At 41.9% G+C, this 18332-nt stretch overlaps 1 protein-coding gene across 1 annotated transcript in view; it reads left to right on the top strand.

Moving 5' to 3' along the window:
* Grin2b (glutamate ionotropic receptor NMDA type subunit 2B) overlaps positions 1 to 18332 on the top strand; it is a 668532-nt gene that overhangs the window by 177897 nt on the left and 472303 nt on the right. The window contains exons 10-11 of the mRNA XM_076568099.1: positions 7367 to 7468; positions 9488 to 10860. The gene's annotated coding sequence lies outside the window, so the exon portion shown is untranslated. The remainder of the gene's footprint in view (positions 1 to 7366; positions 7469 to 9487; positions 10861 to 18332) is intronic.

Below are 18332 nucleotides of genomic sequence, written 5' to 3'. Positions count from 1 at the left end.
ACAATATTTTCATGATATCAAATTAATTTAAATGCTAATTTCTTTTTACTATTTTGGGGTAATATACACTTGTTAATGTAATTAATTTTGCTCTCTTAAAATACCTTTGAGTGTGGCTACTAGAAAAATTAGAGATTATATGTGTAACTTCCATTTGTGACACCCACATACACCAGCATATGCTTGTTTATTTATTGTGAGACAGGTTATCCCCATGTAACTATGATTTGTCTGGTACTAGTTATATAGACCAGGCCCACCTTGAACTCAAAGGGAGTCTCCTGTCTCTACCTCCTGAATGCTAAGGTTAAAAGTGTGCACCACCACTTCTGACTTATATTTTTATTAGTCTGTGGTGATTGAGAGTCACTGCGAATGAAGTATTTTACATTATATTTTCCAGGCACATTTAAATACTAAGATGTTACTGTATGTGTGTGGGAAGGTCCACTTGAGGATGTTATAATTTTTAATCTCAATCAGAGAGCAATTTAATATAGCTGTTTTGATAAGCCAGCATCATAATTTTGATGCACGATTTCTTATTGTTGTGTTTTATTGATAAAGTGTGAGTTAGTGACCCATGTAGGGCTGTCAATCTCATAGCAAAGGCCTCTGGCTGATGGGTATTTATGACTGGCAATCTGGCTGTCTCCCTCATGATTTGCAGTTACTTCAGAGGGATTCCTGTATGCTCTTTCCAGGGCAACATGGATGCCCCTTATGAGTTGAGTAAACCTGACCATTTTCCAGAGGAGGCAGACAGGCAGCTTGTGACGTCTGTAGGCTTTTACAGAATTGTAGGTCACCAGGCCCACGGTGGCTCGTTCTGCTTCTTCTGTAGATAATGCTGCTGTCCTTTATCACAGCTGGTTTCCTTGTAGGGCAGAGATCTTTTTGACTCCTGGATTAGTTGTTATGGGTGAGATATCTATGGCTGCCAGAAGACTAATCTATTATTTGCAGCCTGGGACATTTTCAAATGACATTATACTTCATACATACAGTGGTGGAGAAAATCATATAAAATATATAAAGGATTAATAGGCTCAGCTGGAATTAGTCTGTTGGCATCTGTTTCTTTAAGACGATGGTGTGGGCACAAGCCGCAGCTGTTAAGCTCAAGGATGGCTTCATAGGCACACGTAGGCTGAACGACACCTGTATGAAATTCGACCTGGGGTTGGCAGGTGTCGTCTATTGTTCATCTCCTCACCTGCATCGTTTGGAGCTGAGGCTGTTTTGTACACCGCTGCTATTGCCCAGCAGCCCAAGCCTCCACTGCCCTGCTTGCTGCTGGGCTTCGGTATGTTCTTACGGCATTTATCCTGCTCGCCTTGCTTGTGATTTTCCCGACATCAGCTTCCTTATACAATAGCTCCCCGAGTGTCCTGCTGACTCTATTCTCTGTGTACACACAGTCCAGCCGCGCATCAGTAGAAAGACCGGCTCAATGCCGAGACTGACAATGGCCCTTACAGTGCGGAGGAGAGATCGGATTTTTAAGTTAACGTCTTTACATGTGAGGTAGTATTGTCCCTAACACACAGACATCTATTCTGAGCCATAGACATTGCATTACAAACAGCTATTTAATAGCGAGCGAGCGAGGAGTTCTAAGATGTCTCATTCTGTATTTAGTATTTTAGGTGTAAAAGACAGAGAATAGGGGTTTATATGAGAAGAGCAGGAGTTTAGAGCATGTCCTTGTGAACCTTTGATTTGTAATACTAGAGTAGCAGAGAAACTCACAGGTGGATCGAAACTTGGTGTATCAGCGTTACAAAAGACGCAATTAGATTTTTTTTCACTTACTGTCAATAACTCTCAGAGGCAAATGATTATTTAAGTCACCTTCCATCTTCTTCTCCTCTCATAATAATATGGATAAATCCATACTAAGTGTTTTGTTATCTTAAGGCAAATGATGATACTTGTAATCTAGACAGAATCACTTAGCCAGGATCTATTGGAAGGGTTTATTTTATTTTATTGCTAAAGTGGAACAGACTATATAGTACATCACCTACGTTAGACAACTATGTAAGCTAGTGTTGATGGGTAGCAACAATGCCCCAACTCTCAGATGCCCATAATAACAAATATTTAGTTTCTGAGTCTTGTATTTATAGACCAGTAGGGTTCAGTTGGTACTAGGCTGAAATGACCTGAACTAGGCCAGGTGAATACTGAATGTAGATCTGCTCCATACTTTTTTATTTGAGGACCAGTCATTTCCCAATCCAATTGTTCTTTTGATGATGGGTGACAGGAAAGCAATGACCAAGTCAAGTCATCACTGGAAGCCTCTGTTAGTATAGTATCAGGTAAACCAGGAAACCTGGCCAAGTCAAATGTCAACAGGACAATGAACTATTCTCTCATTACTCTAGGGAGAGATCCTAGGAAGCCACAGTGTAGAAGTGAGTTAACTGTGTGAAGATGTCAGTGAATCCTCTCTGCAAAACCATCAATTAGGAAATCAGATGAAAATTTCAATAACATACATTTTGGGGACATGGAAATTGACCCCAAACAGGCAATAGCTGACAGGTATTTATTCTTGAAAAATGTACGTGAATTTTAGGTAAGAACTGTGGGCATATGTCACCTTTTTTTCCCTTGGGTCTACTCCCATGCTTCCCCTCACCCAGGCTGGTAGATGATAGTGGTCATTTTATGACAGTAGCCAAGTCATGAACACAAGTAGGCTTGCTTTCTGGGGAGGAAAACACAACTTGGCAAAAACCCACAGTGCTTTATCATGAAGAAGTGGCAAACACACACACACACACACACACACACACACACACACACACACACACACACACACACACCCTAAGGTTCTGGTTCCATCTGATGAAAGTGGTGGGCTACCCCAAAATTCAAGGCAATCTTGGGAGTTAGAGAAGCATGCAATGCTCAATAAACTTCCCAGACATTCCTGACCTGGGAGCTACGAGTTATGCACATGCATTCTGGAGGAGATGGCAAAGAGTTTAGTGGAAACAGAAGATCCAGGCACACCAGAGAACTGGTTGAACTCTGAATCTCTCTGAACACACAGACAGATTTATCAGAGAATAATGGAAGTGTTTTGGGGGTCTGAGGTGTAAACATCTGCCCAAATCATTAGCTGATTCCTAAGCTATTAGTGACACATTCATGAGCTATGATTAGGAAAGTGGGAAAATTTATTTAAAAACCTCAATTTCAGATCTGAGTAGAAACAGCAGCATCTGTATCTACTGTGGGAGTCAGATCCTGCAGTTCTGCATACATATATGTCTTTAAAAATCAATCAATTGCCAAATTACATTATATAAAATGTCTATCTTTCAATAGAAATATGACACTTATGTAAAACAGGACAGTGACATCCATATACACAAAAATAAGTACTCATTAGGAACTTAATGCAAGGCTATGATTTTGAATTTGGCAGACAAAGCATCAATTCTAAATGTGTTTGGCTAATTAAAACAAGCCATATTAAAAGACGCAAAAGAAAATATGGTCACAATGATGCAACAAATGAGAATTTTAAAAAGGGAATAAGAACTACAACAAAAGAGCCAAATGGAAACTCTAGATCTGGAAAACACAGCAACTAAGTGGAGAGTATTCTAGATGGCATGAACAGAAGACTTTGGGAGGTCAGGGAAGCCATTGATTTACTTGTAGCCAGAACAACGTAAATGAATCGAAAAATCAGGAGATTCTTATTGCCATATTTGTAATAAGAATTACAAGAGGAATAAGACATACACACACACAAGAGAGAGGGAGAGGGAGAGGGAGAGGGAGAGGGAGAGGGGGAGAGAGAGAGAGAGAGAGAGAGAATTTCTTTGAAAAAAATTATAAATGTCGCACATTTGATGAAAAACCTTTATATGCATGTCCAGGAAGATCAATGGATTCCAAGAAGAGTTTCATACCTAGGCCAATGACAATGGAAAATTTAAAAACTGAAGTAGTAAGTGACTTATTCTATATGTGGAGAAACTGTGTCCAGGACCTGTTGTCTCATAAAAATGCAGAGTCTAGAAGCAGTAGAATAGTCAGTATGCTCATAGTCTCAACCAAGATTATTGTATTCAGCAAAAGCATCATTCAACAGGCAGGGAAGAATAGAAGACTTTTCTAGATAAAGATAGAAATTCCCTATGAAATTCTGAAGTTTGGGACTTCAGACTGAGAGGAGATGAATGCAAATGATGATTTCACATCACAGGAAGGAACAAAGAGCAGAGAAACACTGACTGTAAATAGGAAGACTGCCCCTGTGGCCATTATTTACTCTTGTAGAATGCTGACCTCTGGGCATGACACAGCCCTTGTCCTCTGAAACTTTCAGAAGCCGTGACTGCCTGCAGCAGACTTGCATAAGATTGGACCCATTAACTTTCCATCATTAAGGGAGAGGAAGGCTTATAAGGAGAAACATATATACATGCATGCATATGCATGTATGCATATTCATATATTTGTAAAATAAAAAAACAAAAAGTAAGATAGAGAAGGCCTGTCTCATCAAAATACTTGTAAATGGTATGTTGTAATCCCTCCTGAGGATATATAAAGTTACCAGCTTCAGTGGTGTAGCCACTGGTAAGGGGCTCTGGTAGGTAACCCTGGCAAGGCTCCTGTAAGAAACCCCAATAAGAGGCATTAGTTCACCAAGATGGACTTGAAGGAGTTTCTTCTCTGCTCTGTTGTTGGAGCTTTATCTGGTGACAAAGACACTTGTTCATCTCCTCAGGAAAAGTTCACCCAACATCAGCTCTTTCCTTTCTTCCTTCTCCCGTCTCTTCCATCACCTCCCCTTCCTTGCCTCCTTTCTTTTATGTGTGTGTGTGACGTATGTGCATGCACGTTTTCACGTGTGTGTACATGTGCAGATACACATGCATATGTGTGTGAGTGCATGTGGAGGCCAGAGGTTGATGTCAGATACCTTTCTCAGTTGATTGCTCTCCTCCTCCTGAGTGTAGGCGCGGTCTCTCACTTGAACCCAGAGTCACTGCTTCAGTGAGTAGTTAGCCAGCTCCCTCCATGGATCCTCTGTCTTTGTCTCTACTTTTCAAGGCCTGGGGTGGCAGGTGGGATGCCATGCCAGCTCAACAGTTATTTATGTGGCTTCTAGGAATCTGAACCTCAGTCATGAGTGTGTGGTAAGCACTTGACCTCATAGCCATCTCCCCAGGTCTCCTTCATTTTTTAAAAGGTTAACGAGGTAGTAGTTATACTGTTATGTTTTTTGGGTTGGCGACATACATGGATGTATGCAATGATATCAGCATTAGACCAACAGGAGAAAGTAGAAATGTGTATGTTACAAAGTTACTGGCCATTTATTGCCATCGTCAATCAAATTAAGATAAGTTGATGATGTATATTGTAATCCTTAGAAAAATTAAGAAAAAAAATGAATGTAGTTTGGACCCTAATAGAGGGAAAGACAAGATAACTCTAGATTTCTGTGAGAGACAAGCTATCTATTAAAAAACCCAAACTGATCTCACTAAAAGGATAAAAAAGCAAACAGTACCAAAGAACTAGACTGCTTTATTAATACAAAATGCAATAAATTTTTACGAGGCTTGAAGAAAAAAATGATACTGGAGAAAAATTTGCTAATAAAAATTTCAGTACATTGGGAAATGAGCAATTCTGAAGGTATAAACAGCTAAAATGCAAGGCCCCAGATCCTGACAGAACTGAGGAGTAGATCAGGCTCATACAGCTTGAGGCTTTGTTGTTATAGCTGGCTGGTTGTGGTTTAGTAAATTTGATGTCTTGTTGCATCTCCTGAGGCAGCCCAAGTCAGACTGCTGCGTTTCCACAGCCCGTATCAGGGACTGACTTCAACCACACACGTGAACACCCACTTAGAAGAGAGTTTCATGTGATACATTTTGATCTCATTTCCTCCATTCCTCCCCTAACTTCTTCCAGATTCAACTCACCCCTTCCAACTTTGTGTCCTGGTTTTGAAGACAGCCCACCAAGTCTAATTTGCCCTGTCCAGATACTTCTGGATATGAGACCAACCACTGGAGTGAGGTCAACCTACCAGAGTAACACACACTACACACACTCTTAAGGAAAAGTGGTTGCTCCTTCCCCCAGAATCCGTTAGCTATCAATAGCTTCTCAGTTAGTGGTGAGGGCTTGTCCGTCCCCAATCCCCTTGCTAGAGTAGAATTCATGATTTTGTGATTCATTGTTGTACCCATCACAATTAGTATCTGGTGCATAGTGGAAGCTTAATAACTTTTAAAAATTAAATAAAATAAGGGCATCTTGGAATTCTACAGTCATACCCTGCATGGTGAACTTTCAGTCAGTGTGTGACAGCAGTTTCACCAGATTATAGTGGAGCTGAAAAGTTTCTAATGACATCATCACTGCGACTATGACAAGTGACAGTTTGTTGCTTATGTGTATGATTATGCTGGTTAAACAAAGGCCCCTGCTGTACGTCTATCTTGTTCTGTAACACTACCTGATATGACAGCAAATGGCTGGCAAGGGCTGTGTGTGGTGATAATGTGTTCCCCAAAATATTGTGCACCCTAATAAACTTATCTGGGGTCAGAGAACAGAACAGCCACTAGATACAGAGGCCAGAAAATGGTGGCACTCACCTTTAATCCTAGCATTCTGAAGGCAGAGATCCATCTGGATCTCTGCGAGTTCAAAGCCACACTGGAAACAGCCAGGCATGGTGACTCACGCCTTTAATCCCAGGAAATGATGGCAGAAAGCAGAAAGGTATATAAGGCCTGAAAACCAGGAACTAGAGCTGGTTAACCTTTTAGGTTTTTGAGCAGCAGTTCAGCTGAGATCTATTTGGATGAGGACTCAGAGGCTTCCAGTCTGAGGAAACAGGATCAGCTGAGGGATTGGTGAGGTGAGGTGGCTGTGGCTTGTTCTGCTTCTCTGATCTTCCAGTATTCACCCCAATACCTACCTGGCTCCAGGTTTGTTTTTATTAATAAGGCCATTTAAGATTCATGCTGCAGCTGTGTATTGGCTAAGATGTACTTTTACTCTTTTTTTTTTAGACTAAACTCTTTCCCCTTCTTAAAAAAAAGTTTCCTGTGAAAGACTGTAGCATGTTACCTCAGCAGCTACCTCAAAAATGTCAAGACTATCGAGTATCTAGGTGGCATCGTGTTTCTTAATTGCCTTTGCTTATGTAGGTATTGCAGATGTCTACTATGATCCTATGCCTGTGTTTCATATCTTCTGTATGGAAAAATCATCTACTTCTGTATTAGTTACTTTCCTGTTGTTATGATGAAACGTTGTAATCGAGGAAGTTTCTAGAAGAAAGGTTTATTTTTGACTTTGATTCCAGAGGGAGAGTCCAGAATGTGGGGGAGCCATAGCAGCAGGAGCAGGAATCTGCAAGATCACATCTTTTTACCACAAGCACAAAGCAGAACAAACTTGAAGGAAGGTGAGCCATGAAACCTCAAAGCCTGCCTCTAGTGACACACTTCCTCTGAAACCTCCCAAACATTGCCAATAACTAGGGTCAAACACCGGAGCCTATGGGTGATGCACCCCCAAACCACCACTCCTTCATCAGTGGCACGTAAAGTGTCATGGCTTCAGATTTTTATTTTTCATGTAGGAACATTCTTGCCATGAAAAATACATACATAACTCAAATTATCCTAGCTCTGAAACACTGCCTATGTGTCATGTCCTAAGTAGCTTTAACTGTCAATTTCAGACAGCTTAGAGTGACCTGAGAAGGGAGTCTCAACTAAGGGACTGCCCAGATTGACTGACCTGCGGGCAAGCCTGTGGGAGATTGGCTTGATTGATAACTGTAGGAGGGCCCAGCCCACTGTGAGTGACACCATTCCCTAGGAAGGTAGTCCAGGATGGTATAAGAAGCTAGCTAAGATTGAGCTTATGTGTGAGCCAAAAGAAAGCCAGTGAGCAGTGTTTCTCCATGGTTTCTGCTTCAAGTTCCTGCTTGAATTCAAGCCCTGATGTCCCCAATGAGAAACTGAGACCTGGAGATATAAGGCAAATAGGTCCTTTCGCTCCCTGAGTTGTTTTGTCATGGCAACAGAAACAAACCCAGGATACCAGGCAAGCATGTGGACCCTTACAAAGCCTTGCTGGTAGTCTGTCACCTTCTATCAAGTTCCAGCAGCCAAGACGATCTCTCGTGTATTTCCCACGCTGACGTTCTCACTGCTTTTCTGGGCAGAGCACTTTCCCTAATTTGGCTAGTTTCATTTTTCTGAGAGGAGCGGGCTGTGATTCTTCCTCCTGCAGCCTTCTGTGGCTGTCGTCAAGTGACTCTGATTCATTTAGTCCAACACCTGGGCCTGGCAGAGTGGAGGTGACAGGGGACAGTGTTCAGCTGTGCATCCAACTGCTGGTGTTGGCCATGGCGTTCATACATGAGGGGTCACACCAAGCCCTCAGCAGGATGGTGTTTGGGTCATGGTCTCAGATGCCTCCCTACCATGAAGTTGTGTGAAGGGAACATTTATGTGGTGCTGCCTGGGCCTCAAGTGTTCAAATTTAAGAGGGAATCTTGTTTTTCATTTTTGTCCTTACAGCTTCTTTCTCCTTAGGGTTGGAGGAACAGTGTTGGGGACAGGTTGTTTTGGTTCCTCCTCTGAAGATCTTGGAGCTTCTGTTAAGCTCTTCCTCCAGAGGCCAGTCTTGCTATCTGTGTCTTCTTTCCTTCCTACTTAGGACTTCAGGCCCCTGAAAACAGATTATCAGGCTACTCCACCATTTTGACAAACACACCATACTGTGCCTGAAAACAATACAAATGGTTGGCTCAATACTGATCTTTACCATATTTGGAATGGAATTTCACCATTGTTATTAAGAAGGCCCTACCACGTCCCTTGGACATGGACACTTAAGAAATGCACGGGCCAGCTACTTATATTTTTACTTCATAAGACTTGGCTTGACATAAGTCACTCATAATTCAGATAGTAGAAGCATTTCTGCATTTATTTCCCTTTTTTGGATGGTGGACATGTGCATATGGAGGTGAGGCAATGAGCAGATCATGTCTCCCAGTGAGAGCTACAGTTTGAACCATGACTGTGACTCTGGGTCCTACCTCCATCCGGGGAATTGCTTGTATGGTGTATGTAGATCCTCTGCTGTCTCACTAGTTGTTAACTGTTCCTAAAATCTGTATTTCTGTTTCTTACTAAATAAACCCTCAAGGGCTGGGAATGTAGCTCAGTGATAGAGTGCTTACCTAGCATATATAAGACCCTAGGTTCAATCCCCAGTATCACCAAAGAGAGTGTATGCACATATATTCACATATATACGTAATATGGATATACTGCCATGAATTCAGCTGAAAACTTTCCCCTGGAGATCAGTATAGTTAAGATACAAGTGGAAATGTTTACAAGACTTAGGAAGGCATCATTAAAGTAAAGAGATGAGTAATCTTTCTATTCTTCTTTCTTCACAGGGATGTGACCACAGGAATCCCTCAGCCATTCCAGAACTGAATAAATGTTTACAATGGACACTCTGCTTCAGAAAGGTTGAGAAGAAATGTATTGTGAACCTGGAATCTAAAGATTTTGATGAGTGACCATGGTGGCATAGTCTGTCCACACAGGGTTTCATTTTGGGATAAGTGAAGAAATGAAATTTTATTGTTTAATATATTGTTTTTCTTTTCTCTGTAATATACACCCAGGAGTCGCACAAGAGGACACACCTGCTGAGCAGAAGAGGGCAGGGAGACTTCTCTGGTCTCAGAAGAACAAGTCTCTGATTATTATCTGTCGATTCAGGAATGGTGCTCACTAAGAGATGCCATTCTGAAGAGCAGCTCTTATAGCAAACAGTTTATCCACATATCAAATATTCCTTAAATATAAATGTTTACGTTTGTGAGTCACAGAGTCATAAGTGACTCGGAGACAAAGCTGGGCTAAATCCCAGAGCTCTGAGATGGAAGTCAGAGAGGGTGTCTGTGTTCCTATGCTGTATCTCCAGGGAGCTTGACTAAAGACGGTGGTAGATAAACCCCTGTGGTCCATGAACTAGGTTCTGCAGTGCTGTATGCTGAATGTCATAATTACTTTAATCTATCTGCTTCCAAAAGATGGCTATTTTTAAATTAAAAAGTAATACATCCACATAACAAGAGATTCAAACATTGCAATCAGGTCAGAAGGCATCCTTTAAGCTACTAAAACCTCAAGCTATTCTGTTCAAATAGATCTTAACAGAGGTGTGTGTGTGTGTGTGTGTGTGTGTGTGTGTGTGTGTGTGTGTATGCACATGCATGCATAAAATGGAGTGCTTAGTATAGTTTATCCTATTAATTGATTCATTTATATGTAAATGGTGGTGGTAATTAGCACTGCACAACTAGATTGTTAGTTCCCAGAAGACTGGAGCTGTATCCTAAGTTCACAGCTCACATCACTGGTTGATAATAATCAAAAATGTAATATGTCAGAGATAAATTAAGACACAATTAAAATGAAGCGGCTTCATAGTGACCTTCTGGGACATTTTGAACATTGAGATATTCAGGTGTCACAGGGTTTGGAACAGTCTATCTGATTTGGATACTCTGGCATCTGGAACTGGTGACTCCTCTGAGCGGGTCACATACAAGTTCACAGAAGAGTGGAGGAATCTCCTATATAAAAGCCAGTTGTCTCATTGACTATTCCATTTTCTTACCAAGGCCCAAAGATGTAAGGTCACATGTGTTCTGTGAGGTGGCTGCCATGATGGCAAAGGACAACAGGAAAGCTGAGAATAAATTTTCCACAATACAGAGGTGAGTCTGTGACCAAGCAATGGACTTGACATTTAAGTGTAAGTATTGGAGGGGAGGTGATAGCTCTGGGGAGACTGGACAGCCACAGAATTAATCTTGCTCATGGTATTAGCCTCTCAGGGCTGCTGAGAAATATGACCTCAAGTTTGGTGGCTTAAAGCAACAGAATGTGTTCTTTCTTGGGCTGGAATGTGGTTCAGTGACAGAGTGTGTAAGAGCCTAGGTTCAATCCTCAGTATCACTGAAGACAGTGTATGCACATATATCCACATATATATGAGATGTGGACATACTGCCATGAACTCAGCTGAAAACTTTCACCTGGAGATTGGTATGGTTAGGACATAAGCAAAAATGTTTACAAGATGATGATCATGGACTAGCCCTCTGAAAGCCCCAAATTAAATGCTTTCTTTTTGTCTTTTAAAGATTTAGTTATTTATTTTGTGTATATAAGTGAACTATCTGCATGTACGCCTTTATGTCAGCAGAGGGCATTAGATCCCACTACAGATGGTTGTGAGTCACAATGTGGTTGCTGAGAATTGAACTCAGGACCTCTGGAGGAGCAGCCAGTGCTCTTAACCGCTGAGCCATTTCTCCCACTCTAAATGCTTTCTTTTATGAGAGTTGCCTTGGTCATGGTGTGGACCATATGACTCACTCTGTATAAGGAGCTTTGTGGATAGTTTCTCACATGGCATCCTTTACATGGCTGACTAACAGCCTCTGAAACCATCCAGTACTGGTTTGTGTTGCTTGAGTTTGTTTTGGTAACAAGATGAGGAGGGGAGCACCTCAACATTTTGCTCAGAAATATTTTCAACTTAAACAGTCAAGTTTATGATGAGTTCCACTTGTCCAGAATAGAATGCAATTGCAGTTCGGTCAACTTCTGCCACTCCCAATTTTCCTCAATATTTTATTTTTATCTAAACTTTTTAGTTTTGAGAATTTTACATATTAACATTCTATATCACTTTCACCCCCAGCCCCTCTCATGTTCCCTCCACTCTTTCAAATTCATGACCTCTTTTTAATTATTATTGTTACACATACACATAAACCTACATATACACAGATATATATATATATGCACTATATACATATACAATATACACACATACACACACACACACACACACACACACACACACATATATATATATATAACCTGCTGAGTCCATTTAGTGTTGCCTCTATCTGTATCTGTTTAGGACTCACCAGTTTGAACTGAGCAACCTATTAGGTGGCTTGACCACAGAGAAGACAGATTCTTCCTCCCTCAGCAGCACTGATGGCCTGGGGTTTCTCATCTAGGTGAGGCCTTCTGAAACTGCCCCATCGTGCTGGCCTGTCCCCTGGTATTGTCACTGTGCAGGCGTTGTTTTGGTAACTGCATTGTTGAGATTTCATGGGTGCAGCTTTCCCATCACGTCTAGATGACACTCTTTCGTAGTAGAGACCATGGGTCTCCTGTTCTTACAATCTGCCTGCCCACTCTTCTGTGAGGTTCCCTGAGCCTTAGGTGTAGGGGTTACATTTTAGATGTACATGTTGGGAGTTGTGCACCTCCACAGTCCCTTATTCCTTGTTCCCATCTGCTGTAAAAATAAGCTTCTTTGATGAGGAGTGAGAACTAGATCTATGTATGAGTATAAGGACAGGTATTCAGAAAATAGAAATTATATTGTTATGGAAACTGGCAGTAGGATGTTTTCCTCTCGGGTCTGTGCCTTGTCAGATCATAGGCAGTTGTCGAGGTTTATAGGACCAGACGTGAATTCCTGCCTATACAATGGGTCTTAAGTCTAATTAGACAGATGTGGCGCGCCCTGGATAAAAGTGCCAGCATTGTACCATTGGGGCTATCTTTCTAGGCTGGTTGCTTTCCCACCCTTTTCTAGTAACATGCTGCCCATTTCCTCCTGAGGCCTCAGTGGAAGCATCTTTAACACCCATGTTTTCACCAACTACCTCTCCCAAGTCATTTATGATTTTCTACCAGATACTTCACAATTCTTTCAGTCTCTATTCAGCCTAATTCCAGAGCAATTGCTTCATTTCTCATTTTAATGTATATAAGGCAGCCATGCTCTTCTTCAAAATTCCAAAATCTGTTACCCAGAGTTCTGCCAGAGAAACAAAATCAATAAAAAATTACCTGTCTGTGTTTCTCTCTGTCCTGCAGTTTATGTGATTGTGGGGCAAGCCCCAGATCTACAGAGCTTGGTGGTAATTGAGGATGTTTTCTGTAAGTAGATTTTCTTCTGTCTCACAGAGATCTCAGTTTTGCTTCCCCTCCCCAAAACAGTTAAATTGATATGGAATTCACATAACCACATGCTGTGAAACTTACCCACATGAAGGCCACAATTCAGTGGTTTTTAATATGTTTCCAGATATGGGCAACTATGGCCACATTGTAATCAGTCTTCACTGTCAATGTGACTGGATTTACAATCACCTAGGAGATGGCAAGGCACACCTGAGGTATGTCTGCGGGGCTGTGTGTGTGTGTGTGTGTGTGTGTGTGTGTGTGTGTGTGTCCCATTCTGAATGTGAGAACACCATCCCTTGGGCTATGAAGCAGAGAATCAAGGAGGAGGACACAGACAGCCGCACGCCAGCATCCCCCTTCTTGGCCCATTAGGACGTGAGCTGTTCTTATATGCCATGCCTTCTTCACCGGGATAGACTAATCCCTTCAAAACCCTAAAATAAGCCTTTCCCCTCTCCAATGACGTCGGTAAGGTACTTTCTTATAGCAATACCTCAAGAAGGTACAATGTATATAAGTTTAGAGCATTTGTATCACCACAGGAAGAAAACACGTTTCCTTTAGCCTCCACTTTCCATTTTTTTCCCACCTAGGCCCCCCAAACTTAATCTTTACTTCTCTATGGTTTCCCTGTTTGGGAGGAGGGCATATCTCAACTAATGATCTCAAACATCAGTCTCTCAGTGTGTCTTTCAGAGCTATCTTCATGCAATTATTATAAACTCGAATAGACTTTCTAAATTTCTTACACTGCTTCCTTCCCCCAGGCGTCCATCCTTGTCACCAAATGGTCCTTTCTCGATGTGGTCACATTCAGCCTCCAGCAAATGCGCCATGCTGTTGCCTGAAGGACTTTCTTCTAAAGCCTGTTCCGATGGCCCCACTGCTCTGTGTGACAGGTTGCTCTGTCTGCCTTTTCAGCATCATGTTCCCGGCTTCATTACCCGTCCCCAGCACAAGCTTTGTTACGGCTACGCCAGACGTAAACACTCGTTGATGTAACAGTGTGTTTGCTTTGGCTTTTTCAACCCTTTCAAGTTCTTCCCTCCCCAGCACACATTTCCCCCATTTCTATCCATTTAGTATTAAATATCTAAAGAAATATTTAACAAAGGGGGGGGGGATTATACATGAAAATGTTTAAAGGACTCTAAAAAGTCCTGCAGGGTTTAGGAAATTACATGGTTACCAAAAATGATTGTGTCAAAATATAGAGCCGATTGTTGCTCTCTGACCTCCATAAGGGTGCTGTGCGTACATGTGATTTGACCCCCCTCATCCACACTTTTTTAATTGTAAAAAAAAAAAAACCCACAGGAACAAAATACTTCCGAAGCACGGTAAGCAGTTCTTAAGCTTCTAAAATTGACCAGTATATCAGGATATTCTCATATACAAAGATATGCACGCAGTTTATAATGCCACGAATAGTTTATTAAATTTTAATAACTTGAGTTGTAGTTCTGACAGAAGCAATGTGTGTATGTGTATATATAATCACATATAAATGCAAAAGAGTTTTTCCTCTAAAAAGTAATGTGGGCTTTAACTCTATAGCCAGGCTTGCTCATGACCATCTTGCCCATAGAAGCCATTTGCGTTGTCATGGGACCTCTGATGAGTGTCTGTAACTATATCTGCATGACACAATTGTCCTGGAGTTAATAAATTCGCCTCGGAACTTCTACATAGCTTGTTTCTCATAGCTGCAAACTGAGTTACTAAGCTTTAAAGAGACACAAAGGGAAAACAACATCATACTCAAGGGCTCTATGAAGACTCTGTATGCATGTATTTATGTGTGCATGTGTACATGCCCAATACGTGTCTCCATATGCAATCGCCTATGGATATAGAATACTTTTTTGTACTGATGCCATTTTAAGTCCTGTTTCGTTCTTTTCTTCCTCTGTACCAAGTGGAATGGAGTTAAGTTTGTCATAATTTTCTTCTACTAAACATTTATCCTCTTGAACACTGTTGCGAAGTCATCTCTTGCCTATTCGTTATCACAGAGACATGTTGTTTCTTCCTTTCTCTTCCCTCTGTTTACTACATGTAAATCCTTCCGATCTAAAGAATGGTGTCAAATCCATGGCAGGCTTTGCTGTACCGAAACAGGGTTCCCCACCACAGGAAATGGCACTGAAAGTGCACTTGAGGGGGAGGATTCTTTGCCTCAGGGTTTTCAAGGCAATACTAGTATTTATCTGAATATTAGAAGGCTTACAGCAATAATCACACTATTTTTCATGTCAGATGTCTTTTGAGGACTTTTAAAGCACTTAAAATTTCTTTGAATAGAACAGTGAGATCTAGTTGCTCTTCAGTTTGAAAATCTCAAACCTAAATATTCTTAAAGTCCTGGCTTCCTAAATAAAATTGAAAAGTGGCCCCCAGCTCCCACCGTGTGCAGGCTGTGGTATTCACTGATGGGGAGCCAGAATAAAGGGCCATTATCCTGTGAGATTACATCGCAGCTGCTTCTCAAGTACATTTTTATTATACAAATGCACTTGTGTAGCTTTTATATCTTTGACTAGCTTTAATATTTAGTAGTGCTTTACCCCAAAGACTTAAGTTTTAGTACTACTTGCTAAAAGGAAGTATTCAGTATGAAAGGAAGGCCCCTAGAATCTCTTTTGCAATGAACAGACCTCAGCCACAGGCCACTGTAAGCCAGAAAATTGAAAGAAAGATCCTATATCCCGTGTGGCTTGCTGAGATTCAGTCCATGATTTTATATGCCTGCATTTTTTCAATGGGTATGAAACAAAGGTAAATTGAAGAGAAAGCTGCTTGTCACATTGTTCCCATGTCTTGAATCCCAGGCCCAGCTGGAGAGCCAAGGGCTCTTAATCTGCCCATTAGAAGGCAGAGAGGAGATGGCTCAATCTGTAAGCCTTGTCATCAAGAAGACCTGAGTCAGTCCTAGAGCCCATGTGAAACACCCAGACATTTGTGCTGGTGTGTGCCTATAATTTCAGTACTGGGGAGGTGGAGATAGACCTGTTGAGCTTAATTAGCAAGCTGTAGGCCAATGAGAGACCCCGTCTAGAAAATAAGGTGGGCGGTGCCTGAGAAACAGCAAAAGCATCCAAAGTTGTTGAGAAATTGGAATGGCTAAGAAGCTCGTGGACAGGGATGAAGGAGCAGAGGAAGGGAGTGGGTCAGTTTTGATTACCAACTGTGTTAAAGTAAGAAATGCCCAGGGCATCAGTGAGGCACAGCTTTCTGTGTGTCCTTAAGCTGTTTCAACAGGATTACCTGAGAGGGTTAGGCCTGATCTGAATGTGGCCTGCACTATCCAATGGGCTGGTAATACAGACTGAATAAAAGGAGAAAAAGGAGAAAGCCAGCCATAGACCAACATTTCCTTTTCTATGTGCTTTCTGGATAGCACCACAGACCACACCCATCCCACCATCATGCCTTTGTGCCATGATGAACGCTATTCCTATGAGCTGTGAGACAATATCAATGTCTCCTTTCCCGCTGTGTTAGATTTTGTCTCAGTGACTAGGAAATAATATAAGCAGGAAGAGAAAGATGAATAAGTGTTATCTATTTCTACACTGACCCAGCTTCATATTAGCCATAATGCACGGCTCATTCTCTCCAATACTTATGTCTCAGAGGCTTTGCTAAAGACAATGGCTCTTGTGAGCGTTCCATAGCAGTGATTAAAAACACCTGTCTTAGTTAGGGTTTCCAGTGCTGCAAAGAGACACCATGACCATGACATATTGAATTAGTGAAAACATTTAATTGGGGTTGGCTTACAGGTTCAGAGGTTTAGTCCATTATTCAGCATGGTGGGAAGCATGGTGGCATGCAGGCAGACATGGTGCTGGAGAAGGAGCTCAGGGTTCTACATCTAGATTGGCAGGTAGCACGGGGTAGGGGAGAGAGCAAAAGCAAGAGCAAGAGCGAGAGTGAGAGCGGTCTGTGGGGAAGCCTGGGCCTGTTGAGCATCTGAAACCTCAAAGCCTGCCCCAGTGACACACTTTCTCCAATAAAGCCACACCTACTCCAACAAGGCCACACCTCCTAATAGTGCCACTTCCTGTGAGCCTATGGAGGTCATTTTCCTTCAAACCACCACAGCACCCACGAGAACAATATAAAGGGGAGAATAATTTCTTTGGTCTCATGGTTTCAGAGACTTCTGTTCATAATACTTAGCGCCATTGAAACTTGGCCATCATGGAATCATAGCCAAATGTCAGGGAGATTTCTTCATAATACACAGGAAGCAGAGAAAGAGGAAGGGACCATGGACCAGGTATAATCTCCAAAGACAAGCCCTAAGTGGCACGCTTTCCCCAGGTCATCATCTCTTCCCAAAGTTTCCAAGAAAAACACAAACAAACAAAAAACAACAAACAAAACAAAACAAAACAAGGAACCCAAACTCAAAATAGTTCTACCAGTTGGAGGCCAAGGGTTCAGCTTCTGAGCCTGTGGGGGATGTTTCCTATTCATAGCATAGTAGTTGTACACTGGAGGAGTAACGTAAAGACTCATGGTGAGAAATGGCTAAAAGCACATGTGTGTACTCATCTTGCTCCCAAGAGTGTGAGGGAAGCTGAAATGTGCAGCAGACAATGGAAACCTGGCATCCAAACCTCCTCTCCACAACTGCAAAATACTCCATGCTCACTCCTCTTAAGGTTAAAATAGTCTTTCTCCTCCCACTCTGTCCTCGTTTGTTCTCTGCTGCTATGATAAAACATAGACCAATGTAACTTGATGAAGAAAGGCTGACAGGTTCCAGTCCATCATCAAGGGAAGCCAGGGCAGGAGTTTGAGGCAGGAACCTGAAGGCAGGAACTGAAGTGGATAGCATGGAGAAACACTGCTTACTGGCTTGCTCAGCTACCTTTCTTATGCAGCCCAGGACCATCTACTTAGGGATGGTTCCACCCACAGTGGGCTCAGCCCTCCCTCATCACTTAGCAATTAAGAAAATGCCCTGCAGACTTGTCCATAGGCCAAGCTGATGGAGGCAGCTCCATCAGTTGGGAATCTCCTCTTCCTGGGCATGTCTAGGTTTGTGTCAAGTTGACAAAACCTAATCAGCACACTTGGGATTCAACTCTACTTGCTACAAGTGCAAAATACTCTATTCCCAAAGCTCTTATGATTAAAATGGTCTTTACTTTCCCATTCCATTTGAATACTCGGCACTACTCTGCATGCGGTTAGTGCTGTAAAACTATTGAGGCT

This window comes from Peromyscus maniculatus, chromosome 3 (assembly GCF_049852395.1).
Source record: "Peromyscus maniculatus bairdii isolate BWxNUB_F1_BW_parent chromosome 3, HU_Pman_BW_mat_3.1, whole genome shotgun sequence".
Classification (NCBI taxonomy): Eukaryota; Metazoa; Chordata; class Mammalia; order Rodentia; family Cricetidae; genus Peromyscus; species Peromyscus maniculatus.
The sequence above is the reverse complement of the archived record's forward strand: the minus strand, read 5'-3'. Positions and strand labels throughout refer to the sequence as shown.